Source organism: Cryptomeria japonica, chromosome 10 (genome assembly GCF_030272615.1).
Source record: "Cryptomeria japonica chromosome 10, Sugi_1.0, whole genome shotgun sequence".
Lineage (NCBI taxonomy): Eukaryota > Viridiplantae > Streptophyta > Pinopsida > Cupressales > Cupressaceae > Cryptomeria > Cryptomeria japonica.
In genome coordinates, this window is record NC_081414.1 from 319,851,265 (window position 1) to 319,864,170 (window position 12,906).

Here is a 12,906-nt window from a genome sequence, read left to right on the forward strand (position 1 = left end):
TAAATTAGAGTCTACCCCTTAAACTCATTAATGAATTCCACCTTTAGGCCTCTACGTTTTTATAAAAAACTATTTTTTTCAAAATGAAAGGATTTGCAATAGTAATTAATGTATACTCTTATTATTTTCTAAGATTCACCTTTTTTTTCTACTAAAAAAAATTGATATAAAAAATTTCGCCAATAAAATTAAAATCTTCTTTTAAAAAAGGAAAGGTTAGCCAATAAAAATTATTATTTTTTATTACAAAAATTAAATATTCACCAAGATTTTATACAATTTTTTGAGAGGGGGTTTCTTAAAGTTATCATTGGAGCAACTTACTATAGTAGCCAAACTTTGGTCGACTATGAATCGAATTATAACACTATTGATTGTGTATGTCTAACAGTTGTCTTCGTTGCCCAGAAGCTTAGACATTATATGTTGAATCATAAAGCACTTCTTGTGGCAAAGAGATATCCATTAAAGTTCTTTCTCAACAAAGCCACTCTCATTAGGCAACTAGATAAATGGGTCATGATTTTGAGTGAATTTGGTATTGAGTATGTGGACCAGAAAGAGATAAAAGGACAAGTTATAACTGATTAACTCCTAGATTCCTCGATTCAATATGACCACCCATTATTATCCATCTTTATAGACAAGAAAATATTCACCATTGTACCTTCTATTGAGTGACATATCTTCCTTGATGGCTCACATACAAGACATGGCTCAGGGGTACGAATTTTTTTTATCACTATCAAAGGAGATGCAATCCTCAAATATTATATAACAAATTTGGAATGCATAAACAATATTGTAGAATATGAGGATTTTGTCACATGACTAAGAATTGAAATGCAACGGGATATCAAGAATCTTCACGTGTATGGTGATTCTCAACTGGTCATTCGTTAAGTAAATGATATGGGACGAAGGATGAAAAATTGGTCCCCTATAAGAAATTGGTTGACTTCTACAAGACCAAGTTTGTTGTAATCACATTCAACCAAGTGCCATGACTACAAAACAAACCAATGGATGCTATGGCCACAATTATGTCCATGCTTGATATACCACAAAATATTGAAAAATGTGAATTTTTAGTGGAACAATAGTTGGTACCCTCTTTTGAAGGACAATTGTCCAAGATCGCGTGCAAATTTTTTGGTCCCAATTCTTCTTGGTTGCAAGATATCTATAATTATTTGAAGGCCCAAACCCTATTGCCAAACTTGTCCAATAACCAACACCGATCTTTTATTTTCCAAGCCTCTAGATATGTTATCATTGGTGACACCCTTTATTGTCGATTCTTTGAACAAACCTTCCTAAGGTGTCTTGATTTGGAAGAGGTGTTGTAGACTCATAAAATTGACTAAATTAATATTTAATTAATTATGTCTTTATCGCATGGTTAATTTAATTAATCATATTATCCTACCATTACCTTTAAATTAATTAAATTATATTTAATTAATATCCCCTTTCCACTTCTTCCAAATATTGATTTATTTCAATAAATCTGTTGGCATTTTTGATGATTATGTTGTGATTGTCATTGATGGACACACACTTGCATTGAGATCACTTTTGTATGAATAAGTTAAAGCTCAACCGATATTTGTTCCAATCGGTATGATGCATTATAGTCCTTAGACTATTGGTGTTTTGCAGAAAGTGTTTACCGATCTGAAGCGGTATGTTGACCCCAAGCAGTTCGAGGATCTCAAGCGGTACGAAGGATCAAAGCGACATAACACATATTTCCCAGTCTTCATTTTGTCAAACCGGCAACCGGTATTTTTCTTAAACCGGTATTTTGTATGAACCGGTAATACTCTGTGATGAGTTACCAACCAACATTTTGTGGTGAGTTACCATCCACCGATTGTTTGACGGTGCCGACACTTTAACGGTGCTTTTTGTGTCATGTTACCAGATATGTCTAGATGCATTGAACCTAGGAAATTGTATTGTAATCCTATTGGACCGACATGGAATCAGATTCCTTTATAAGGACATCATGTCTAGGGTTTTAGGTTGTTGCTAGGGCTCAAAGTGGTTGATGAGTTAGAGAGAGTGTGAATGTGTAGAAGATTGAAGTAATGCTGGAATGCATTAGGAATGAGCTATCAAGGATCTAACCAAGCAATCTGTGCTATTAGCTAGATCACTCACTTGTTGATTACTCACATCTTCGACAAGTCTGAAGCCCTTAACCGGGTAGGCCCAAAAGCCTTTTGTAAATCCTCTAACAAGGTGGTTCACATCTGTGGATCTAAAATCCTCTAGAAAGGTAGTCTTTAATCGGCCTTATCTCCTAACAGAGATTGAGATTCCTAACAGGATCTGTTCTGGTAAAGAACATTGTATGACCTTAACCGGTCTAGTTCCTATTCTGCAGATAGTTACTTGTGAGTTCCTTCTCACCGTGGTTTTTCCCATTTGGGTTTCCACGTCAAAATCTCTTGTGTTATGGTGTTTGTGCTTCTATGGGTGAATGCATTATTTTCTATTTGGTTTGCATGTGTGCTAACCGGTTTGTCTGCTAAACTGTTTTACCGGTTTACTGTTAGGCTAGCACAGTGTTTAAGTACAAAGATTTTTGGCATACTAATTCACCCCCCCCTCTTAGTATTCATCAATTGGTATCAGAGACTACCTTTCTATAAGTTTAACCACTTGGAAAGAGATATGGGGGAATACACATTGAGGGAACTTACTCATCGGCTCACTCAGTCTAAGTAAGCCTATGATGATCTTATGGTCAAATATAAGCCATCTGAAGCAAAAATGAGAGAACATGCTGAAAAGCTGATGGAGCTATCTAAAAATAGTTCTTTTGATGAAGCGGACATGGAAGCCCTAATCCAAGAAGTAGAAAATCTGAATGAATCCAATTCCAACCTGAGAAAGGAGTTGGAAGGCCTGACTATCCGAATGTGCCAAGAGCTTGAGAACTGGAGGAAAGCTGAAGATCTGGTAAAAGATAAAGATCATGAAATCTCCAAGCTGAAGCAAGAGATCAGTGCCCTAATTGCTCAACTCCATGTGAGAAAAGTGGAAAAGGAAGACATGCAAGGAGAATTGAGCATTGCCATCTCTGAGAATGAAAACCTGATAGAAACAAATGTTGCTATTTCTAAACAACTCTCTGAGTCAAAGGAAATACTTGCTAAGTTCAACAAGAGTACTGTTAAGCTAGAGAAAAAGCTTGAATCTGCCAAACCTATCAAGAATACTGATGGACTTGGTTATTCCGGTCATGAGGAAGGTGAGACCTTTGGTACAAATGCTGGAGCATCAAAGAAACAACCGACATCAAAGGATAAAGGTAAGAAAAAGTTTAAACCTATTTGCTTTAATTGTCTTAAAGGACATACTGCCAATGTGTGTAGGAGTAAGGCTTACAATAATTTTCCTTATTTTCTAAATGATAAGCCTAGATCCTATAGATTCAATGGTAACTGTTATGCATGCAACAAGTTTGGACAAAGAGCATCTGAATGCAGGTCTGTTATGAACAACGCTAGAAGATATCCTCAGAGGACTCACGAAGTTGGTCCAGAACCTTTTGTGAACCAGAATCACAACCGGTTTAATACCTTTAATCATCAGTCAAGAAGCAGTGGCTATCAAGCGACAACCTGATGGAGAGAAAACCGTATGATCTGTCATGGTCATGGTCACACTGCTACAACATGCAGGAGGAAGAATGATAACATGAATAATGGACCTTGGAGAGCACCTGGAATGGTCTGCTATCATTGCAACAAATCGGGTCACATTGCGAGATTCTGCAGAAGTAGAAAGAGTATATCAGATGTTATACCGGTCACTCCAAAAGGAAAGATTGATATTGACACTGTTCAAGCAAATATGAATAAAACCTGGAAGAAGAAACCAACAGTGTTGCAAGAAGAACCGGTTTCTGCACCTAGTGTGGAAATAACTGAAATGGCAAACTAAGCATCAGAAAAGCTTAGGGGGAGCAAAAGGTGAAACACTATGAACCCCCAATTTATACTGGTAAAAGACCTTAACAGGTATGTGATACTTGTCATTTGGCAGAAGACCAGAAACGGTAACAGGCAAATTAGGGTTTACGCCCTAATGATGGAGCATTTATTACGATAGGCGAGGAATATGTTTAAAAGGAATTTTCAAATCATTTCTCACTATCATTTTTCGAGCGAAGAAGTTTTTCAAGTGCAGAGCGAAGAAAAAGTGATTTGTGTTGTGATTCAAAGAAATCTCGAAACCCTGAAGAAGATTCAGAAGCAAATATCAAAAAGTCAAGAGAAGAACTCAAAGTGGTGATTCAACAACTAACGAAGTGGAAGGCGAAGTGGAATTTGCAAGCCCTAAATTCTCGATTTCCGAAAGGTATTTCTTGAGTTTTCTATTTTATCATGGCTTCTACATCTCACGATAGTTCTAGTGCAACTGTCGATTCTATGGATTTCATACAACGAAAGTCAAAATATAATGCCTTGTCTCAAGTACCGGCTGGTGTGATAGTGGAAGAAGGCATTTCTAACTATATAGACTGCAAAATTGAAGACCTAGGGTCTCTTGTGATCCATTCTCAGCTAGGTCTATTATGTGGGAAGGATAAAAAGATCAAACTGGAGTATAGCATTTTGGAGAAGAAGAAACTTCACAATGCGGTTTACTTCCTAGAGGATTTCACAGATGACCACATTAGAATCATTCTAAGCAGAGTTCATGGTGACAAGATGTACCTAGAGTGGACACATGATATCACACCGGAAGTGATTCATACCGTCACTGGTTTCTGCAATACAGGGGAAGCGCCAACCCTAAGGAAGGTCAGCAAGACGGAAATGTCCAAGCTCACCGATTCAGTGAGCGACTCATGTGGCATGACCATCAACTCAATCAAGGATGATCTGGTCAAGTATGCCTGCATGGTGATAGGCTACCGGACGTTCTCTGCTAGCAGAATTAACTCTGTATCTGCTGCAGCGGTAAATGCCGCTTACCAGATGATCAAAGAAGATGCATCGTTTGATCTGTGCACTTGTATGCAAAGACAACTTATGTTGAATCTTAAGTCAACCAAACAGAATAATGCACTAAGATTCAAGTTTGGACAACTACTGGTAGGGTTATTCTTCTACTTCCAAGGTTATTTCCCAGGAGTTGGAGATATTCAGTGGTCTACCGACCAACCGATTACCAAGTAGATCAAAGAGAGCCTGCAAGCAGTTGGAACTGGTTACCCTGAGGTGCTGAACAATTACTTTGATGAGTTCAGGCGCAAGATGGGCCAAAGGATAAAGATATCCGGTGACATTGTCAAGAAATATGAAGAGGATATCTGCTTTATCATCAATGTGGATGAATGCATAATGGAGGTCATTGAGCCCAGATAAGAAGAAGTAGAGCCTATGGGCTATGAGGTGATGTATGATATGCTGGACGGGTATGCTTCTACCCTAATCGCCTCACCCCTTGATCCCAAGGCAAAGAGAACTGCCACCTATTTGGAAAGGGTTGCACCAATTGTTGAACCTCCTGAAAAGAAAGGAAAGGGAGTGCCTTTGACATCGGCACTAGTTACTGCAGCCAGTCCCAAAGTGACCAAGTGGTCACCTGCAAAGAAGAAACCGGAAGCGGCACCTACCAAAGTCTTCGAGAGGAAGAGGAAGACAAGGAATAACTCACCGGTCAGAAGAAACTGTGTCTGAGGAAAAACCCAAGAAGACAAGACAAGCAAAGAAAAAGACAAAGAATGAACCGACATCATCGGCACCAGTAAATATTGACATTTCTTCCTACAAACCTTTGACACATTGTAAAAGAACTATAAAAAATATTAGGAGAAAAGTGCTGAATGATTTGATTAATTGTTTTGATGATTTCAATGATGATGAAAATGAAGCAGTTGAACAAGAAATCATTAAGCATTTATGTGTTAATGACCGGTTGCCTTCAGAAATTAGATCTGAGACACCAGATTCTTTGTATAATTCTTTAGACAATAAATGGTGCATTGCCATAGAAAAGGAACAGGAAATGAGAGAGAAAATTTTTGCTCAACATTTTCCTGATGTATCAAATTCAGAACTTTTTGAAGTTATGAATAAATACAAAGGCCTCTTCTTCATGAGAAGAAGAAGACTCCTGTTACTCGAAGGCAAGGGTCAAAAAGTGATCAAGAATACACATACTCTTTCTCTAGAAGCTCTTAAGATGCATCAAGTGGCTGAAGCCAACAAGAAGGCTGAGAAAGAACCGGCAATAACAAAACCAGATGAAGTGTTTGATAATGAAGGAAACCTGGTTACTGAACCTACAGACACTATTGATGTCAACACTCTGGATGTAGAGGATGTTGCTCAGGATAGACCATCAGAACCAACATGATAGGAGAAGCAGGCATAACAGGTAAATGAGGAGAAGAAAGCAGAGGAGGACAAAGAAGAGGAGAAAAGAAAGGAAGCGGATAAGGAACAAAAGAAGGATGAAGAGGAGAAAAGAAAGAAGGAAGAGGAAAAGAAGAAGGATGAAGAGGAAAAGAAGAAGGATGAAGAGGAGAAGAGGAAAAATGAAGAGGAGAAGAAGAAGAAGGATGAAGAGGAGAAGAGGAAAAATGAAGAGGAGAAGAATAAGAAGGATGAAGAGGAGAAGAGAAAGAAAGAAGAGGTAAAGAAGAAGGATGAAGAGGAGAAGAGGAAGAATGAAGAGGAGAAGAAGAAGAATGAAGAAGAAAAGAAGCAGAAAGATGAAGAAAAGAAAAAGGAAGAGGAGAAGAAGCAGTAGGAAGAGGAGCAGAGGAAAAAGGATGAAGAAGAAGAGAAGCAGAGGAAAGAAGAGAAAAGGAAAACAGAAGAAGAGGAAAATAAAAAGATAGAAGAGGAAAATTTAAGAGCTACAGAGAAAGAAGAAGTGGCAAAAAGCACTCAGATGGAGACTTCAAAGGCAACTGGTAGTCAAGCCAAACCAGCTGACCTCACCAGTCCTATTGACCTCCAGTCTGCCAATGAAATGGAGCTACTACAAAGCATTAAGGTTGCTCAAGAATGCCTTGAAGTGTTAAGGAGGAAGAAGGAGCAAGATGTGATCCAAGCTGCGGTGGACACTCTTACCAGTTTGTTACCCAACACAAACCTCCCCAGTACTGATTCATAATTGGCACAATTGAAGCTCCTATGCACCATAGTGGATGATCAGGTGCAGAGCTTAGAAGAGGTAGCAGAGGCAAATGCCAAGAAAGAGAATCAAAAGGCTCTCAACATTGCTCTGGTAAAGAAGCTAAATGAGCTCCGGTCTGATCTGCAAAAAGCACAAAAAGACATAAGGAATGCTCTAGATGAGGGGAATCTACTACTGAGTAAGATTTGGCAACCCCATCTCTTATGTGATGATGTGCTTGTACAAAAGAAAAAGCTACAAACTGACTTGCAGTTATATATGAGCCCCTTCAAGCCGCCGTATGACTCTTTTACAACTTATGGGCAAACCGTTCACCGGTTTCATATCCAGTTTGCCAAAATAGAGTTGGAAATCAGCAACCGGACTCGAGATTTGCAAGAACTCCAACTGGTTCTACTCCCACGCCTGCAGATACTTCAGAAATGTTATCTCAATCTGGATGCCTTAACGGTGACTCAAGAGATGAGCACAATTGACGCCATGGAAGAGCAGGTCTCCCAGATGCAGACAGAGAAAGAAGTGGCTACCTCCCTACTTGAGTCCTGGTCCTTATCTATGAAACAATTTTTGTAGGACTTTAAATCAGTTTTTGACAAGTTTTATTCTTTATTGTCATAAACTCCTATTCTCTTAATACTAATGCAATAGGGGTTGGTCTATAATATTTTGTTGTCATTTATGGCAAAGGGGGAGAAGTATAAATTTTGAATGTTTTGATGTATACTTTCATGTTATTTATGTTAAGAAGTAGTATACATTGTATTTTCTGCAAAAGGGATAGTGTATATGCTTAGGGGGAGTAATTTTGATTATGGCATATTTTTGTTGTAAAACACTTAGATGTCAAAATTTCCTAAGTGTTGCCATCAATGCCAAAGGGGGAGATTGTTGGCATTTTTGATGATTATGTTGTGATTGTCATTGATGGACACACACTTGCATTGAGATCACTTTTGTATGAATAAGTTAAAGCTCAACTGGTATTTGTTCCAACTGGTATGATGCATTATAGTCCTTAGACTATTGGTGTTTTGCAGAAAGTGTTTACTGATATGAAGCGGTATGTTGACCCCAAGCCGTTCAAGGATCTCAAGCGGTACGAAGGATCAAAGCGACATAACACATATTTTCCAGTCTTCATTTTGTCAAACCGACAACTGGTATTTTGCTTAAATCGGTATTTTGTATGAACTGGTAATACTCTGTGATGAGTTACCAACCGATATTTTGTGGTGAGTTACCATCCACCGATTGTTTGACGGTGCTGACACTTTAACGGTGCTTTTTGTGTCGTGTTACTAGATATGTCTAGATGCATTGAACCTAGGAAATTGTATTGTAATCCTATTGGACCGACATGAAATCAGATTCCTTTATAAGGACATCATGTCTAGGGTTTTAGGTTGTTGCTAGGGTTCAAAGTGGTTGATGAGTTAGAGAGAGTGTGAATGTGTAGAAGACTAAAGTAATGCTGGAATGCATTAGGAATGAGCTATCAAGGATCTAACCAAGCAATCTGTGCTATTATCTAGATCACTGACTTGTTGATTACTCACATCTTTGACAAGTCTGAAGCCCTTAACCGGGTAGGCCCAAAAGCCTTTTGTAAATCCTTTAACAAGGTGGTTCACATCTGTGGATCTAAAATCCTCTAGCAAGGTAGTCTTTAATCAGACTTATCTCCTAACAGAGATTGAGATTCCTAACAAGATCTGTTCTGGTAAAGAACATTGTATGACCTTAACCGGTCTGGTTCCTATTCTGCAGATAGTTACTTGTGAGTTCCATCTCACCGTGGTTTTTCCCATTTGGGTTTCCATGTCAAAATCTCTTGTGTTATGGTGTTTGTGCTTCTGTGGGTGAATGCATTATTTTCTATTTGGTTAGCATGTGTTCTAACCGGTTTGTCTGCTAAACTATTTTACCGGTTTACTATTAGTCTAACAAAGTCTTTAAGTACAAAGATTTTTGGCATACTAATTCACCCCCCCTCTTAGTATTCATCAAAATCAAACTCATATTTATGAAATATTTCATTCTTGTCCCTAATCCTAATTAGCTAAATTAATCCGTGATTAATTAGGCTAATTTAGTGATTCCTACAAACCTATCATCTAATCCCCTCATTATCCTAATTAATCCAAAGCCTATCCAATGTTAGTATTTATTCAAATTAAAATTACTACACATCTACCCAAAACCACATGTGACTCCACATGTGACTCACAAGTCGCTTCACATGTCCACATCACCTTTGACCAAGGGGTTCTCACACATGTGTGAGGATCCTCTTCCCCATAGAGCCACCCTACTCTTTCCCCCTTTGGCCAGTGTGTTATAAACTCTCTTCCACTAGCTCTTACACCTTTCCACAAGTGTTTCCACTTGTCATCTCTTTGTTTCTTCCAAGGTTCCTCACACATGTGTGAGCACACACCCCCCTTTCCCCTAGGACCTTTGTTCCTCCCAAGGTGGGACTACACATTTGGGACCACATTGAATTTCAGCCCACTTCTCCTTGTGACACTTGTCACAAGGCTAAGCCTTCAAACCTAGGACCACATTCCCTTTCAATCTAAGCCCTTGATCTCCCTTTTAATCTTGACCGTCCATTTCTAGGCTCCCAACTCTATAAATTGAAGCCTCTATTCATCAATCAAAGGATCCACTTTTATGCATCCTAATGCTATCTTTTTATCCACTTATCATAGCACAACCATAATGCCCCATTTTGATCTATCATATTTACATCCATCAATTTAGTTTGTTATGCTAGTTGAGAGCATTCCACACTTAACCCCACTCAATCTCCCAATCTTCATTTGAAAACCTCGAAACAATGAGGTTCATGGAGACGAGGAGGACAAGGAAGAGCTAATGGCATTGGGAGCGTCTTGAAGGAAGTCTTAATGTTTATTCGTTTTATCTCTCATATGCTTCTATGTTTAATCTTTCTTGATATCATTTTTAAGATGGTTTCGATTTATGTTGATTACTAATCTTGACTAACCATTTTGACGCGATACATTTGGTGAACCCAACGTGAATTAGATAATTATGTGATTTCTAAAACTACCTACAGGTTAACTTAGAATGCTTTCATTATTGGGTTACAAATTTTGGATTTAACTCCTTTTACGATCTTCCTAGTTATATGTTTGCTGATAAGTTTTCATAAATATATTGTTATCTGTTAACTTTGTCATTCCAGAATTTGTGTCTAAATGCTTAGCAGTTCACATTTCCATTATTAATATACGATAGATGTACTATTTTTAACACAATAAAGATGCTCATCTGCACAAATTTATGCACATGGAATAGAGGAAGCTAGAAAAGACTATTGAATTTGACTTTACACATGAAAATTGCTTTTGCTTGAAAGTTTTTAAAGCCTTCCAACAAAATTGCAGTGCTTTGTAACCCAAGTCTATTTAACATCATATCCTACAATCATAACGTTACATTTGACATCTCTTTGAGGATCAAACAGTGCTAGTAAAGATCATTGAAATCGGGTTGTCCGCCCCAAACTAATTGACAGTCTCTGTCTATGGTCATTCCATTTCAAGAAGAATGGTTCTAAGCCCCGAAAATGAACTAATAATGAAACTATTATATTATGAGTTAGTTATGAACTCTTCAGTTCTATTGGCAAGCTCTGACCGGACATCAAAGTGATGCATTCCAAGATAAATAACCTTCAATACAACTCTCAAGCAAGTTCGTTACATTTCTTTATTTGTTTGTTGAAAACAATAGTTTTGGGTATCCAATTTAAGATCTGAGCCGATACTTATTATTATTATTATTATTATTATTATTAATATGCATCCATGGTTGAATGGTTAAAGCACCCAACTCATAATTGGGAAGTCGCGGGTTCAATTCCTGTTGGATGCACAATAAATAATTATTGTGCTCTGCTCGCAATAACTTTTAGTTTTATGATGGAAAAATTAGACGGAAAAAAGCAGTACCAAACCTTTTGATTTTGGTACTTCTTTCTTTTTTGCTTTTCAAGGATTGAAAGACACTAACAATTCATCAGATTGAGTAATTAGCCATCTATAGAATTAGCTTCAACAATAGCTAGATCTAGAGGGAAGTTGTGAGCGTTACGCTCGTGCATCACTTCCATACCAAGGTTAGCACGATTAATGATATCGGCCCAAGTGTTAATTACACGACCTTGACTGTCAACAACAAATTGGTTGAAATTGAATCCATTTAAGTTGAAAGCCATAGTGCTGATGCGCAAAGTAGTAAACTAGATACCTACTATTGGCCAAGTAGCTAAAAAGAAATGTAGAGAATGGGAGTTGTTGAAACTAGCATATTGGAAGATCAATCAGCCAAAATAACCGTGAGTAACTACAATATTGTAGGTTTCTTCTTCCTAACCAAATTTGTAACTTGCATTAGTAGACTCATTTTTGGTAGTTTCCCTGATCAAACTCGAAGTTACCAAGGAACCATGCATACCACTAAATAGAGAGCCGCAGAATACGCCAGCTACACCTAACATGTGAAATGGATGCATAAGAATATTGTCTTCAGCCTAGAATACGATCATGAAATTGAAAGTACCAGAGATTCCTAGAGGCATACCATCAGAGAAACTTCCTTGACCAATAGGGTAAATCAAGAAAACAGTAGTAGCTGCTGCTACTGGAGCTGAATATGCAACAACAATCCAAGGATGTATACCTAGACGGAAGCTAAGCTCCCACTCACGACCCATATAGCAAGCTACACCAAGTAGGAAGTGTAGAACAATTAGCTCATAGGGACCACTGTTGTATAGCCATTCATCAACAGAAGCTGCTTTCGAGATGGGATAGAAATGCAGACCAATGCCTGCAGAGGTAGGAATAATAGCACCAGAAATAATATTGTTTCCATAAAGAAGAGAACTGGAAACAAGTTCATGAATACCATCAATATCTACTAGTGGAGTTGCAATGAAAGTGATAATGAATACAAAGGTTGCATTTAATAGGGTAGGAATCATCAAGACATCGAACTATCCAATGTAAAGACAGTTTTCAGTGCTAGTGATCCAATCGCAAAAATGATTCCATAGGCTTGCGCTTTTGCGTCTTTCTAAAATTGCGGTCATGGTTATAACCTGGTTTATTTAATCATTAGAAGCTCCCAAGCATACACATAAGGCTTGTTATTCAACAGTATAATATAATACATATCTGTATGCCAACCAATATTTATTTTGACATCTTTATGAATACTATAGAAATTCATGGTATCTTCCTCCATAAACTATATGCACATATATTGAAATACTTTTGAATAGTATAATATCTGTAGGTATTAATACCGGTATTAATGCGATCTATGAGCATTCCTTCTTTCTTTATGATTCAAGGTAATATAATAATAGTATTTATTACCTTGAAGCTAAATGTTATTGGAGAAAACTAGGTAAGAAAGATCTTATCATTTCTCAGATGATTCCCGAATAGTGGGATGCTGCCTCTCTTGCTTATTAAGAGAAATAAATAACATGAATTGGATTGGATCATAAGTAAAAATACCTTTAGGTACTAGATTCTAGTACTCTGGGTTGCTCGAGACTTGAATCCAGAGCTCATTGGATGGAGTGGATTATCCGCTCTTTCTTTTTATAAGAGCAAGAAATCTCTCCCCAAACCGTGCTTGCAATTTTCATTGCACACGGCTTTCTCCATGTAGTAATTTACTAATCATTTGGTGGGA

General features: G+C 37.8%; 1 non-coding gene and 1 pseudogene across 1 annotated transcript; one reads left to right on the forward strand and one right to left on the reverse strand.

The window, feature by feature from the left end:
• Nucleotides 1–11,000: 11,000 nt before the first annotated feature.
• Nucleotides 11,001–11,073, forward strand: TRNAM-CAU (transfer RNA methionine (anticodon CAU)). The gene has a single exon. It is a non-coding gene; the product is annotated as a tRNA-Met (tRNA).
• A 108-nt stretch (nucleotides 11,074–11,181) lies between these two features.
• Nucleotides 11,182–12,304, reverse strand: LOC131034123 (photosystem II protein D1-like; annotated as a pseudogene).
• Nucleotides 12,305–12,906: the final 602 nt, after the last annotated feature.